Here is a 13,353-nt window from a genome sequence, read left to right on the forward strand (position 1 = left end):
TTGCCCAGTAGGAGCATTCATGTTGACTCCTGGGTCTTCTAGATACAACTCCAGTAATGTTTGATGACTTCTTTATTTTCTGGTGTAAAAAATTGCTCTTGGCTCCTCTTTTACATTTTCTGTTCCAGACATGAATCTACCATTTCTCCAAGAAGCCCTGGGGTATTTTAGAGACCACTACCTGGATGCTATGGGTGCTTATTGCTTCTGGTTTCGTCATTATTTCTAGGTCTTTTCAGTAGACAGATACAAGAAATATATATATATATATTTTTTTTTTTTCTTGCGGTACACGGGCCCTCACTGTTGTGGCCTCTCCCGTTGCGGAGCACAGGCTCCGGACGCACAGGCTCAGCGGCCATGGCTCACAGGCCCAGCCGCTCCGCAGCATGTGGGATCCTCCCGCTCCGGGGCACGAACCCGTGTCCCCTGCATCGGCAGGTGGACTCTCAACCACTGCACCACCAGGGAAGCCCAAGAAATATAACATAAAATAAATTATGAATTCATACTGATACTTCTAATTCAAAAAAGAGGGTTTTTACTTAATTTCATTGATCTTAATCCATACCTTTCTTCTACATCAAAATCTCTTCTTAACACCAATTACTCATTTTCCTTATCCCCCACTAAACACACAGTAGTCCAAGTGTAGCATTATTAATGCTACTCTAACAATGTGATTAGTTGAAAATGTTAGAATTGTTTGAAGTTCTTTTTTGTAATGAGGGTATATGCCAAAAGAATGAATAACCAGACACATTACTGTGATTTCAAGTCACTTGGCATGATTTATTTCTGGTAGTTATACCACCAACTAGACACACATTTAGGTTCTTTTTTTTTTTTTTGCTTTTTATTATTAAGGATATTTTATACTTCTTTTTAATAAGGTATAATGTATATACTGTAAAATTTATCCTCTTTAATGTATAGTTCTGCATATTTTGATGAAAGCATAAAATCATGTACCCTGCACTAAAACCAAGATACAGAACAGTCTTATCATCCCCCCAAATTGCCCCAAGCTCCGTTATGGTCAACCCCCACTCCAGTTCCCAGCAATTTGAATCTGTTTTTTTGTCCATGTAGTTTTGCTTTTATTCAGAATGTCATATGAATGGAGTCATATAGTATATAGCTTTTTGAGTATGGATTCAGCATAAAAGTATTGCTTTTTAAAATTTAATTTTGTTTTATAATGATATAAAATATTTACATGATTCCACAGTCTAATCAACAAAGTATATGTAAAGAAATTTGGCTTTTATCCTGTCCTCTTCACTTTATGCCTTTCCTCCCTCTATAGATAGACATTTTTTTAACATAAATTTATTTATTTATTTATTTATGGCTGCGTTGGGTCTTCATCGTTGGGCCTTCATCATTGGGTCTTCGTTGCTGCATGCGGGCTTTCTCTAGTTGCAGCGAGCGGGGGCTACTCTTAGTTGTGGTGTGCGGGCTTATTGTGGTGGCTTCTCTTTGTTGTGGAGCACGGGCTCTAGGTGCACAGGCTTCAGTAGTTGTGGCACGCGGGCTCAGTAGTTGTGGCTTGCGGGCTCTAGAGTACAGGCTCAGTAGTTGTGGCTCATGGGCTTAGTTGATCTGTGGTATGTGGGATCTTCCTGGACCAGGGATCGAATCCATGTCCCCTGCACTGGCAGGTGGATTCTTAACCACTGTGCCACCAGGGAAGTCCCTAGATAGCCATTTTTTATTTTTTGATATCTATCTGTCTACCAATCTCATATTTCCCTCTCCCTTCTTAAACAGTTAACATAATATGCACACTTTGCTCAGGTGGGGCATTTTAGTTTAAATTAATTTCAAGGACTCAGAATTAAAAGGGCTTAAGGATAATAATATATTTCACTAGTCTCTAGTTTTAAATTGGAATTGTATTATAGGTTTGATAAAAAGTAGTAAATCACCCTTTTTTTTCTTTCTTCCCTCCCTTTTTTTACCCCCAAATTTTGTTAGGGCCAGTGATGTGTCTGCTGCTATGGATTTGGAGGGTGGTATTTGTGCTGCAGTTTAGGGTTGGCTAGGATTTCCTGAGCCCTCTATGTCAAAGTGGGTCTTGTGCAAGCTTATGCAGCAAAGAGCAACAGTTATTACTGAGTAGCTACTTGTGCCAGGCATATTCTAGATCTGGGGGTTAAGGCCAGAAACAAGTCACTTTCTCTGACTTAGGATCTTACAGTTCTCTGAGAAAGGAAGACAAAGGGTGAGGAATGTTTGCCCTGTGTAAGAGATGGGAGAAGCTGGGGGTTCCTATCTCCTGTGGGGTGGCCAAAGCTTGTCATAAGAGTAGCCAAATGAGGCAGCCACCTACCTTAAGGCCCTCTTTTGCCTTCAAATACCTCACTACCAGGCCTGATCGAAATTTCCGTATCTGCAAAACTCATTCCTTGGGGCTACCATTATCTTCAGAAACTTTTGTTTAAATGTAAAAGGAAGGGGCAGCACAGTACTATATTAGATCTCCTTCCATTCTTGCTCAGGGTGTTTAATAGATTTCTAGAAGGTGGAAGGGCCCCGAGGAGTATAAATAGAAAGAGTATGGGGAGGACAGCCAGGCGTTAGATTGTAATGAAGCTTAGTTAGCTAACATACAGAGTGACAGATAAAATGATCTCGATAGGTTGGGAGGATGGGCCAGGTATCAACAGGATAAAGTAATATATGGATAAAAGTACATTTCAAATTCTTCATTACAGAGCTAAACATACACACCTGGCCCAGGAGTTGGAGAAGCTTGGGAAGATCCAGGGGAAAGTAGAGCAAGTTGCAGGCCCAGCTGCTTCCTCATGCAAACGAGGTGAGTGAGCAAAAATAAGCAGCAACCTGTGTGAGCTGCAGTATGGTTGCTGCATCATTTCTGCCCAGCAAATCTCCCACAAGAGTATTTCTTGTGGCTGACCCTCATCAGAAATATATAGGAAAGGGAATTCTGGAAAATGTGGTTCAGCTTAGTTAAGTTGACACATTAAAAAGACACCACAGATATGTACTATTGTGATTCCGTGGTGGCAAGTAACAGACTCCAGTCAAGATTAGCTAAGGAAAAAATAACTTGCAAAATACCACGAGTGACTCACGTAACGCCGAGCAAGAATGTAGCCAGGCCTCTGGAGGGCCTAGGATCAGGTGTGTCTTGCCATAGGCCTGTTTCCTCTGCCCCTTTGACCTTTGGCAAGTACAATATGGTCAGCCTACAGGTTCTAAGCTACATCATGGTAACTGGATGAGGCATCCCAAGAGATTCAGACTGTTTCTCTGTCTTTCCCTTCTTTCTTCTTCACTATTTCAATTCAGATATTGGTAAATGGACTTTGATTGGTCCAGCTTAGACTTCATGCCTGTTCTTGGTCCAATCAGGATAACAGAGTCACACTATACAAAGTGGCTTCAGGACCAGGACCTGCCACTGTGAGGGAAGCAGACAGTTAAGGCGAGTTCACTCATCAGCCAAATTTGTTCTAAAATTTGTCCCTAAGCAAGGTGTGATACCACAGGAGATGCCTAGAGCTCCCTGTGGTTCTGGGTAGTGCTGTGCATCTTTGTTTTCCTCCTTTCTAGTCTTTTCGCTTTTCCCCCTTGCACCACTCAGAGCTCTGATACCCCAGTCCCTCCAGGCCTAGGAAAGCAATCAATGTGTGACTTCCTCACTCCCCTTCTGAACTAGAACTATATGCATTTTTAGAGAAATAGGAAAGGGCAATGTAGTATTTAACCTAAGGGAATTAAGGGTAATGCCTGGACCCAAAACAACAACAACAACAGAACCCAACCAACCAAACAAAACTCCAAAAACCTTTTTAGTAACCAGCCACTTACTTTGATTCTGAGTCAGACAAGCCTTGGATTTTGGAGAAACCAAAGGGGCAAAATAAGGCATGGAGACTGGGCCAGCAAGAAGTCAGCATTGTCATTTGGTTTAGTCCAGATGGCAGTCCTGAAAAGGGTCCTAACATTGAGGCAAATACAAAGATACTATTCACCCTCATCACCACCAAATACTGCTTGTTAAGCAGTTCATTGTTTTGTCTTTACTGAAAGATTGCGTGGAATGATGAATAGCTAGAAATGTTATGACCACTGCTTGGAAACCACCTGAGGAGTAACAAAATAAATTCTGTTCCTCTCTGTGAGTTGTGGAGAGACTAGGGTGAAAAGAACCAATTGTGTTATCTGGACACTAATTCTTACTGATAATTCTGAGTGATAATTGTACTGCTGGTGTTTTCAGGCCTGTTTCTACAGGCCAGATATGCCTATTAAAGCATTAACAACATGAGCAAGCTGTGAAGTAGATGAATTTTGCAGTCTGTGTCCTATGCCTCCAAACCCAACTCACTCAAGTGAGTTAAGTGCCTCCTATATGGTAAGCATTGTACTACTTTCTAAAACTCTCACTTAAAAAATAAACCCATAAAGCCTTAGATTTAGATGGGATTTTAGAAGAGAATGAGACCCACTCTATCTAGGACTCTCTTCCAGTGACATCAAGTGCTGTACATGCAAAGGCAACACCCTCCATCAGTGATCGTCTCTGAATGATAAAAAGCTCTTCCATATATTGTGATGAAACTTGATTCCTCTGTTTCTACCCATGGATTCTAATCTGTCCCATAGAGAACAGTCTCATTCCCACTTACACATCCCAGCCTTGTAAGGTTTGTAGTCTTCAAGTCTCCTCTAAGGTGAGCATCCTCAGGGTTCTTGGCTGTTTCTGTTGTATCACGTGAATGCTCTAGTTGCAACTGTTCCTCTTTGAACATGATGCTGAGAACAGGACACGGCAATCCGTAAGTGACAAGTTCAGTAGGAGTGTTACACTGGGCTAGTAACATGCTCTGCATTTGTTTTACTAATTATTTTGAACATACTGGGTTTGAGTTAACTAAAACTCCAGGGGGAAGCCAGAGTTCTCCTACTCCTGCCATTGATTTCTTGAGTTCAAGTGTATTAGCATTATAGTCAAAGAGGGCTCTATTAATTTCTTATTGCTGCTTATTAGCACAAATTTGTTATCTTACAGTTCTGTAGGTCACATGTGCCACCTGAGTCTCACTTGGCTAAAATTAAGATGTTAGCAGGGCTTCTTTGCCTTCTGGAGGCTCTCGTGGAAAATCCATTTCTCTGCCTTTCCAGCAACTAGAGACTGCTCACTTTCCTTGGACCCTGGCCCCCTTCCTCCATCTTCAAAGTCAGCAACGTTGCATCTCTGTGCCTTTATTCCATAGTCACATCTCCCTTCAACTCACCTCTTCTGCCTGCCTCTTTCATTTCTAAGAACTCTTGGAATTACATTGGGCCCACCAGGATAAACCAGGATAATCTATTTTAAGGGTTAGCAGTTTTAACTCTATCTGCAACCTTAATTCCCCTTTGCCATGTAACCTAACATATTTACAGGTTCTGAGGATTAGGATATGGACATATTTGGAGGGCATTATCCTGCCTACCGTAAGGGCTACAGCAGCTCCAGAAACCATCTTCCAGCAAAACAACATCCAAAGATGTGAGAAGGGTCATCTCTTTTGCATGTCCCCTTGTAAGAAGGAGGGGGGAAATTTCCTAAAACCTCTTTGCACCCAACATATTTCCCTCATCAACTGGCCAGAATTATGTCACATGCCCATTCCTACCCCAGTCACTGGGAAGGAAAATAACTGACCACGATTGGCTTGGGCTACTCAAGATGCATCCTCTGGGGCCGAGGAAGGCCCAGCCTCCCAGGAGGCAAGCAGGCCTCTGACGCCTGAATCAAATTGGGTTTCTGCTAACAAGAAAGAGATAGAAAATGGCTTTTGGGTATTCTTTATCCTATAATGTCACCATGTAATGGCTTTTAGTTATGACCTAGTTAACTGAAGGGGGGGTATGTTTTAAAATTATTTTTGCCTTTTCCCTTCTATGTTGAAGAGAGCACAGAGAAAAGCAAGAGAAGTATCAACATATTAAGTATATGGGTGTGTATCTGTAAGGGTTCATCAGATATATATATCCCCAGCTCCCACAATAATATAAGGTCTCATACCTGTAACAAATCCCTTCATATATGTACATATATATATATGTACACATACAGACACACAGGGATTTATTGTAGGGTTGTGACCTTATGTAACTGTGGGAGCTGGTCAAGCAGTCTCTATAATGCTGTCATCTTCACATTTGAAGTTGGAGCTTGTGGACACAGAGCAGGCAGGGAAGGGAAGATGGCTGTAAAGTAGCCAGTGCAGGAGAGCAAGAGCAAACTGGAACCATAAGCATAAGTGGGATCCCACAAGGATGGACTGAACCCATTTGAATTCTGATTGTCTCTTTTTTTTTTTTTGCGGTACGCGGGCCTCTCACTGTTGTGGCCTCTTCCGTTGCGGAGCACAGGCTCCGGACACGCAGGCTCAGCAGCCATGGCTCACGGGCCCAGCCGCTCCGCGGCACGTGGGATCTTCCCGGACTGAGGCACGAACCCGTGTCCCCTGCATCGGCAGGCGGACTCTCAACCACTGCGCCACCAGGGAAGCCCTGATTGTCTCTTTCTTTAACATGGACTGAATCTTACTTGGATTCCAGTATTTAATCTACTCAGGATTTGTTGCTACTACTGACTTTTCTTCCCTACATTTGAACTTTTTCCCATTTAGGAACACTGGCAAATTTAAACATTAGAATAGGTAATGTGCATCGATTAGAGGCCTGTATTTTAAGGGCTTTGTTTTCTGGCAGCAGAAAGGGGAAAAGGGTAGTATATTTCAGGTATTATGTCAGGTGGTTCCCTTTGTTTTACCTTTCCTTTGCTGTGCTTATGAGTGATTTAAAAACAAACTCTCTGAGACATTTGTTTCTCTTCAATAAGCAGGAGCCATATATTATCCTTTAACAATCCTGGTTACAGTTCATTTTAGGTTTGGCATTTCTTTTTGGTCACTGGATTGAAAGGTTAGGGAGGAGTTTTGATATCCTCAGTATAAATTCTCTTGGTAAATGCCAATTATAGTATTTAAGGCTAAGTGGCTATATACTTAACTAGCAGTAATGGTCTCATGAGATAAATATTAGTAAAAAATGGAAAATTATGTTTTGTAACTTTATTAACTGTTGTTGTTTATTAATAACAGTACCATGTATAGCTTAGGAAGAATTTTGCATAAATTATTCATGTTTGAATTAAAGGGAAGATAATCAAATTTACTGAATCCTCAGAATTTGTCTGGTGCATGTATGTGTTCTCATCTCACTAATTCACACTACAGCCCTGTGGGGGAGTAACTCCATGTACAGTGGAGGAAACCGTGCCTTAGAGTGGTCATTTATTTATCTCAAGTTCTCTGAATTGTAAATGGTGGAGCCAGGATTTGAACACAGTTCTATGTGATTCTGAAGCCCATTTTTGTTGTTGTTGTTTAATTAAAAAATTAAGACTGATCTAGTAAGCTTAGGTTTCCTTCATAAAGTTTGTTATTAACATACCGTAAGATATACACTTGAACACACTGATTTAAAATTACATGAAACAGCAGGATGTCTGTATGTGTGTATATACACACACATATGCACATGTGGACTCATGCTTATACATTTTCCTGTTAGGTAGAGTGATTATCTAATCTGACTCTACATTAAGAATAATAATTCTACGTTAAAAGGGCATGGTGAAAAAACGGTGCTTTTCTTTCTTTTTTCCTTTTTACTTTTTTAAAAGGGAATTACTTATAAGGTGTGTATTTATATACATGAACTATTATATTGGCATTTTATGGTGATATTGTCTGATGATGGCATTATTGCAACCATTATTATCAGCATTCTCATATAATTCTTTTTTTTAAATTAACTTATTTTATTTATATATATTATTTGTCTTTGGCTGCGTTGGGTCTTCATTGCTGCCCGTGGGTTTTCTGTAGTTGCGGCGAGTGGGAGCTACTCTTCGTAGTGGTGCACAGGCTTCTCATTACAGTGGCTTCTCTTGTTGCGGAGCACAGGCTCTAGGCATGAAGGCTTCAGTAGTTGTGGCGCGTGGGCTCAGTAGTTGTGGCTCGCAGGCTCTAGAGAGCAAGCTCAGTAGTTGCAGCACATGGGCTTAGTTGCCCTGCAGCATGTGGGATCTTCCCGGACCAGGGATCGAACCCGTGTCCCCAGCATTGGCAGGTGGATTCTTAACCACTACACCACCAGACAAGTCCCAGCATTCTCGTATAATTCTTATTTCAACTCCAGAGAGCTTCTTAATTCTTTGTATCATATTTAGAATTTGACAATGAAGAAAAGAACTGACTACCCAAATCATCTTTTTCAAAATTAGTCTATTCACTCTTAGAGGTTTCCTTTCCTTGTCCTCTTTGATTTTTTGTTCTGTTGTCTTCAACTACACAGGCCTTTGATACAATCAGTAGTCATTAATTTTGAATCACACTTAACAAAATTTAACTTGTAGATAGAAGAAGTAAATATTTTAAGGCCATATGAATTCATATTGCTATTTTTCAAACATGTCCATAAAACGTGTTACTTTATTCTGTTTCCCTCTTATTCAGACACAAGCTAGCACTTTTTATATTCTACAAAGACTGAAGCATGTTTAGATAAGAATGGACATGCCCATTTCTTCTTCCCTTTTGACATTTGTCTCCAGTGACGTCAAAAGCTCCCATGCCGACCTCTGTTAGTCACACACACCAATTTGGGATTGAATTCAGGCTAGTGTGTATTGGGGAATGGGGTTCAACAGTGACTTAGGAAAGTGAGGATACAGACCTGCTTCATTGTTTATGGGGCAAGGGAAGTTGGGGAGACAGAAAGAGATGGATTTTATGTGAGTTGCAGAATTGTGACCCCAAAAGCAGCAGTTTGGGGGTAACTCTTTTGGTTTCTCTTCTCCATCTGTTACATGCAAGGACAGAGGTACCATTGATACCCCAATCCAGTGTTCAGGGCAGGGACATCTAGCATCTACTTAAGAGAAGTGTGTGTCAGGCCAGGGACTTTCCTCACTCCCACCCCTTCATGCCATGAGGACTGTGGCACTGGGTATTAGACTCTTTCCTTATAGACCCTGTTTCATTTCTAGTTTCCAAACTACCCAGGACTGACTTTCTTGTAGAAACATGAAGAGATTCAAGATTTTTACTTTAAAAGAAGTTAATGTTGTACAATTGTGTATAATTTCCAGGATTGGAAATTGAATGTAAAATTGTTCAAATGACTTGTCTGTTCACAGCTTTGTCTATCTTCGGTGAATTCTTTGCCAACTATTTCCATAGCCACACTCCTAGATTTTGAAAACAGTTAATTTATCTAGGCAGGAACTTTTCTGGTAGCTTTGTTTAGTGGCCAAATCATTCAAACAACTCGCCTTAAATTTGTTTTGGAAGCTTATTTATAATGAACAACAACAACAAAAAAGTTACAACTTGGCAATGTCTATTAAAATCTACTAAAATAAAAAAAATACAGTAAACTAGAATATCTAGTAATCACTATATCAGGAATTTATTCTACTAAAATACTCTGAGCAGTGATACTACTCAGTAAAAGATTGGTGAAATAAAGGCATAAACTTAAAATGGAACACTATTCAGCTGTTAAAGCAAATGAGATAGATCTATCTCAGCAACTGGAACTACAGCAACTGTAAAAAAGCAAGAGACAAAGAGTGTATAATACGATCAAATTTTCATCTTAAATATCTACATTTATGTACAAATAGCACACAGGTATCTTTGTATGTCTATAAGGAAGCTAAATAAAAACACTAAATTGTTACCCTCTGGGGAGATAGGTCTATGGGCCACATTTTCTTTTTTTGTTTTGTATTTCAAAACTGTTTCAATTTTTAATAATTATCACGTGTTCTTTTTGAAATAGAAAACATACTTTAAAAATACCCTGTTTCTTTCCTCTTCACCCCTTCAAAACAAGTCAGGAGGCCCAGTCAGGGCAAGTATTGAGTCTGTGATCCTAAGAGACCTGATGTATGAAGACTTGGGCCTCCCTTCTCAGTATGATATTTTGTCTCAAAAGTCTTATCCTGACCGAACCAGCAAGCCTAATTAAAAATGGAAAATTCATGGAAGGATAGGCCTCCCTGCACACCCCAGGGGAGCCATTCTTTCCTGGCTCCCTCTGGATCCTTCCAGTTCATTAGCTAAGAAGGAGTTAGAGGAGATGTCTCTGGCCACAGCTGCTGCCTTCTCGAGTGTCACTCTGATCTGGTGAGCAAAACCCCCCATGGGAAGCAGCAGGCTCTCAGCAGCCTGCCAGCCCAGCCCGCTGGCTGCCTCCGAAGCAGGCCTGCTGGCTAGGCCTGCCCTCCCTCCACCTACCCCCTCCTTCCTCTAAGCCACTGTGGTACGGATAATCATTAGGAAACAAGGGAATTGAGGGGCTTTATTCGTCCAGGTGGGTGTGCCAGGAGTGAGGCACTCAGACCTTGGGGATTTACTGTGGATACCCCAGACCTGAGATCTTGGAGATGACCAGAGCCAGTGGCCATATTTGGGTGAGGAACCCTGTGTGCCCCCTGGCAACTGTACTCTGTACTCTGAGGGATGTTTAGGAAAGAGAACTGTTCTTTGCTGCTCTTCCCTGTGAACCTGAGGCCCCCTTTGTGGGGATGCTCTCGCCCTCACTGTGGCCCAGGAGAAACCCAAGGAAGGACACAAGACTGAGAACAAGAATCTCATTAATTCGAAGGTGGCAGGCAGGATGAGTCACATAGCAGATAATGACATCAGGAATATCTGGAGCCGGTTCTGCTGTGGCGGCAGCCCACCTGACAATGGAAATGGAGTAGGAAGATAGCGAGAGTCCAGCAGAAGACAGAAAGTTCTGCCCAGAAGGGTCCTTCTCTGCTCCTTAATTCCAGAACTGTGTTTCCACAGATCACGTTCCATCAAAGAAAATCGCAGTTTGGTCATTTCCTGACCATTTACACTAGAGTTTCTGTAGTCTTGGTTCTCTGCCTTCTCTTCCTTCCCCCTTTTACTGATATGATTATGTTGACCACAGGGCGGGCAAAACCAAACTAGTTCTATGGAAATAGCCCCTTTTTCCATCTGAGGCCTAATCATTCAACTTTTTTATATCCTAGTAAATTTTTTGCTTTCATTTTTAAATACGAAATCTTGCATATCTTGATTACTTAGATAATTTTAGTGCTTTTCTTGTGTCATTGTAAAATGAAGTATTTTCACATATCTGTGTGTAGCTAATTATTCAGGTAGGGCAATCTCTGTATTTAGATAGACATAAATTACACTAAAGAAATTACTGTCAGATTTTTAATTTTCTTTCAAGTCCAGGAATTTGCTGCTTGTGGTAGAGCCCACTGGAACTCACTAATAAATGTGTTCTTTCCTTCCTGGGCACAAAGCTAGACCTCATTTCTCAACCTCTTATGCTCCTCCTTCAGGCCTGACCTATAAAAGTCTCCTATCGCCAAGCCCTATTCTCTTCTCCATTTGTCTGCTGAATGGAGAGATTCAAAGACTAAAGAAGATCAGAATAACAAGATGGAAGAACCTGAGTTCTTCCTGAGTTTATTTAGAACCTGAGTCCTAAATAACTTTGTGGAGCAGAGTCCCTCTAATGACCCACATTGGACTGCGCTATGAACAAAAAGTAAACTTTTTATGTTCTAAGCCACTGAGTTTTTTAATTTAATTTAATTTTTTTTGCTACAGCAGTGTCTCTTCTAATATCTTATTTAAATGAGCTACTTTAAAAAGAGTTCAGAGGTGCTTTCAGTCTACTTTAACTTATTTCCATGATAGGAAATACTGTAGGAGTATTAATATTCTATGTTGTTAGGTCTCCATTTATAGGCAGAGCTAGTTCATGGCATCAGTAACTCTTTAAAGCAAGTTTTGTTTCTTTTTTTTAAATAGCAATATCCTATGAAATATTTATGGGCAAGCCCTCAGACACTGTTTACATTGGAGTGCTGTTAGTTTCAAGGACAAAAAATTGACTTTCCATGTAGCAAGACTAAACACAAATTAAAATACTCACTTTCTTCAACTGCAACATAGTGGCTGGAGGTAAGGGAGCATTGTTGTTAAGTCATTTCTAAGATGCCTTCCAGATACAATGTTCTGATCCTCTAAGTTTGCTTGTAACAGAAACTGACTAACTTTTAGTAAAAGAAAAAAAATTTATTGAATAGATTTGCCTAGCTCACACAATAACAGAAAATAAGATCTCACAAGTATAGAAGCCATGGGATCTCAGTCGGAGTAGCTCATGGAAAGTCTCTTTAGCGGCCATCAGAATGATTCAGCTCCATTCATCTTCTATCTGTTCCTCCCTTGCCCAATATTCCGTTTCCTGGTGGAGAGGGTCAGATGTAGATTGTTTACATGCCTGCCTCTCAGCCAGGATAGGGTGTCAAGACTGAGAGACCCAGGAGTACCACAAGGAGGGTCAAAGGAGAGCACACCCAAAAGAAAGGCAGGACTCTGAAATACCCCTTTAGAAACACAAAAGGTGGTAGCAGGAAAAGTAGAAGCAAGGTTAGATGGCTGTCACTCTCTTTTGCCTGATTGTGTCCTCTGAAGGATCTGGGTCCTCTTTCTTGTCTAATAAATATCTGAAAAGATGATGCCAGGTCAACATATAGAGCTTTTACAACTAAAGGCATTCTTTTTGTAACTAAATGATTGAGTTACCAATCATTACAATAGTAGTAGGCATTATCACCTAAAAGCCTAAAATATTTTACTTTATTTAGTTGCTTATAATATGAATGAGACTCTTGGGCGTCTATTCTGAAAATGTGAGGTATAATCATTAGAAGCACGTGGCACTGTGGGTAATGGCAGTTTTTAATACTGTGCTTAAATTAGCAACATTAACAGGGTACAGCCAAATTGAATATTGTATCTTCAGATTGACAGCAACTTTTAAAGTAATTACTTCATTTTAGTAAGAAGCAACATTTGGGCTCATTAGCATCTGAGGTCAAAAGGACAGTGAGTAAATCATGTGAAGCTTGGTTATTGGTCCTCGAATCACTGGGCTCTTAATCCAGAGCATCGCTAGCTCCTTGTCTGGGTTACATGTGCTCTGTGAAATGCAGTTACACTCATTTTAAAAAATTCTATTTGGAAATAATGTTAGACTTACAGAAGAGTAGTTTCAATGATAGTACAGAGAGTTCCCAAATACCCTTCACCTAGTTTCCTCTAATGTTAACACTTTATGTGTCCGTAGTTACAGTCATTATTTGTGGTTAAACATGAACACAGTCATTTAGACTTAACAGAGACAGATTGATGCATTTAAAAACATGGGGTTTTGGATTCTAACTTGGATTTAGGTGCTGTATCACACTTACTAGCT

General features: G+C 40.5%; 1 protein-coding gene across 4 annotated transcripts in view; it reads left to right on the forward strand.

Moving 5' to 3' along the window:
• Positions 1 to 13,353, forward strand: part of AKAP6 (A-kinase anchoring protein 6) — a 595,645-nt gene that overhangs the window by 55,691 nt on the left and 526,601 nt on the right. For 3 of the 4 annotated variants that reach the window (XM_081229677.1, XM_081229676.1, XM_081229679.1), the window contains exon 2: positions 2,721 to 2,821. The exons of the other annotated variant lie outside the window; for it this stretch is intronic. The gene's annotated coding sequence lies outside the window, so the exon portion shown is untranslated. The remainder of the gene's footprint in view (positions 1 to 2,720; positions 2,822 to 13,353) is intronic. 4 annotated transcript variants of the gene reach the window in all.

This window comes from Mesoplodon bidens (assembly GCF_964165515.1).
Source record: "Mesoplodon bidens genome assembly, chromosome: 3".
In the NCBI taxonomy this organism is placed as follows: Eukaryota; Metazoa; Chordata; class Mammalia; order Artiodactyla; family Ziphiidae; genus Mesoplodon; species Mesoplodon bidens.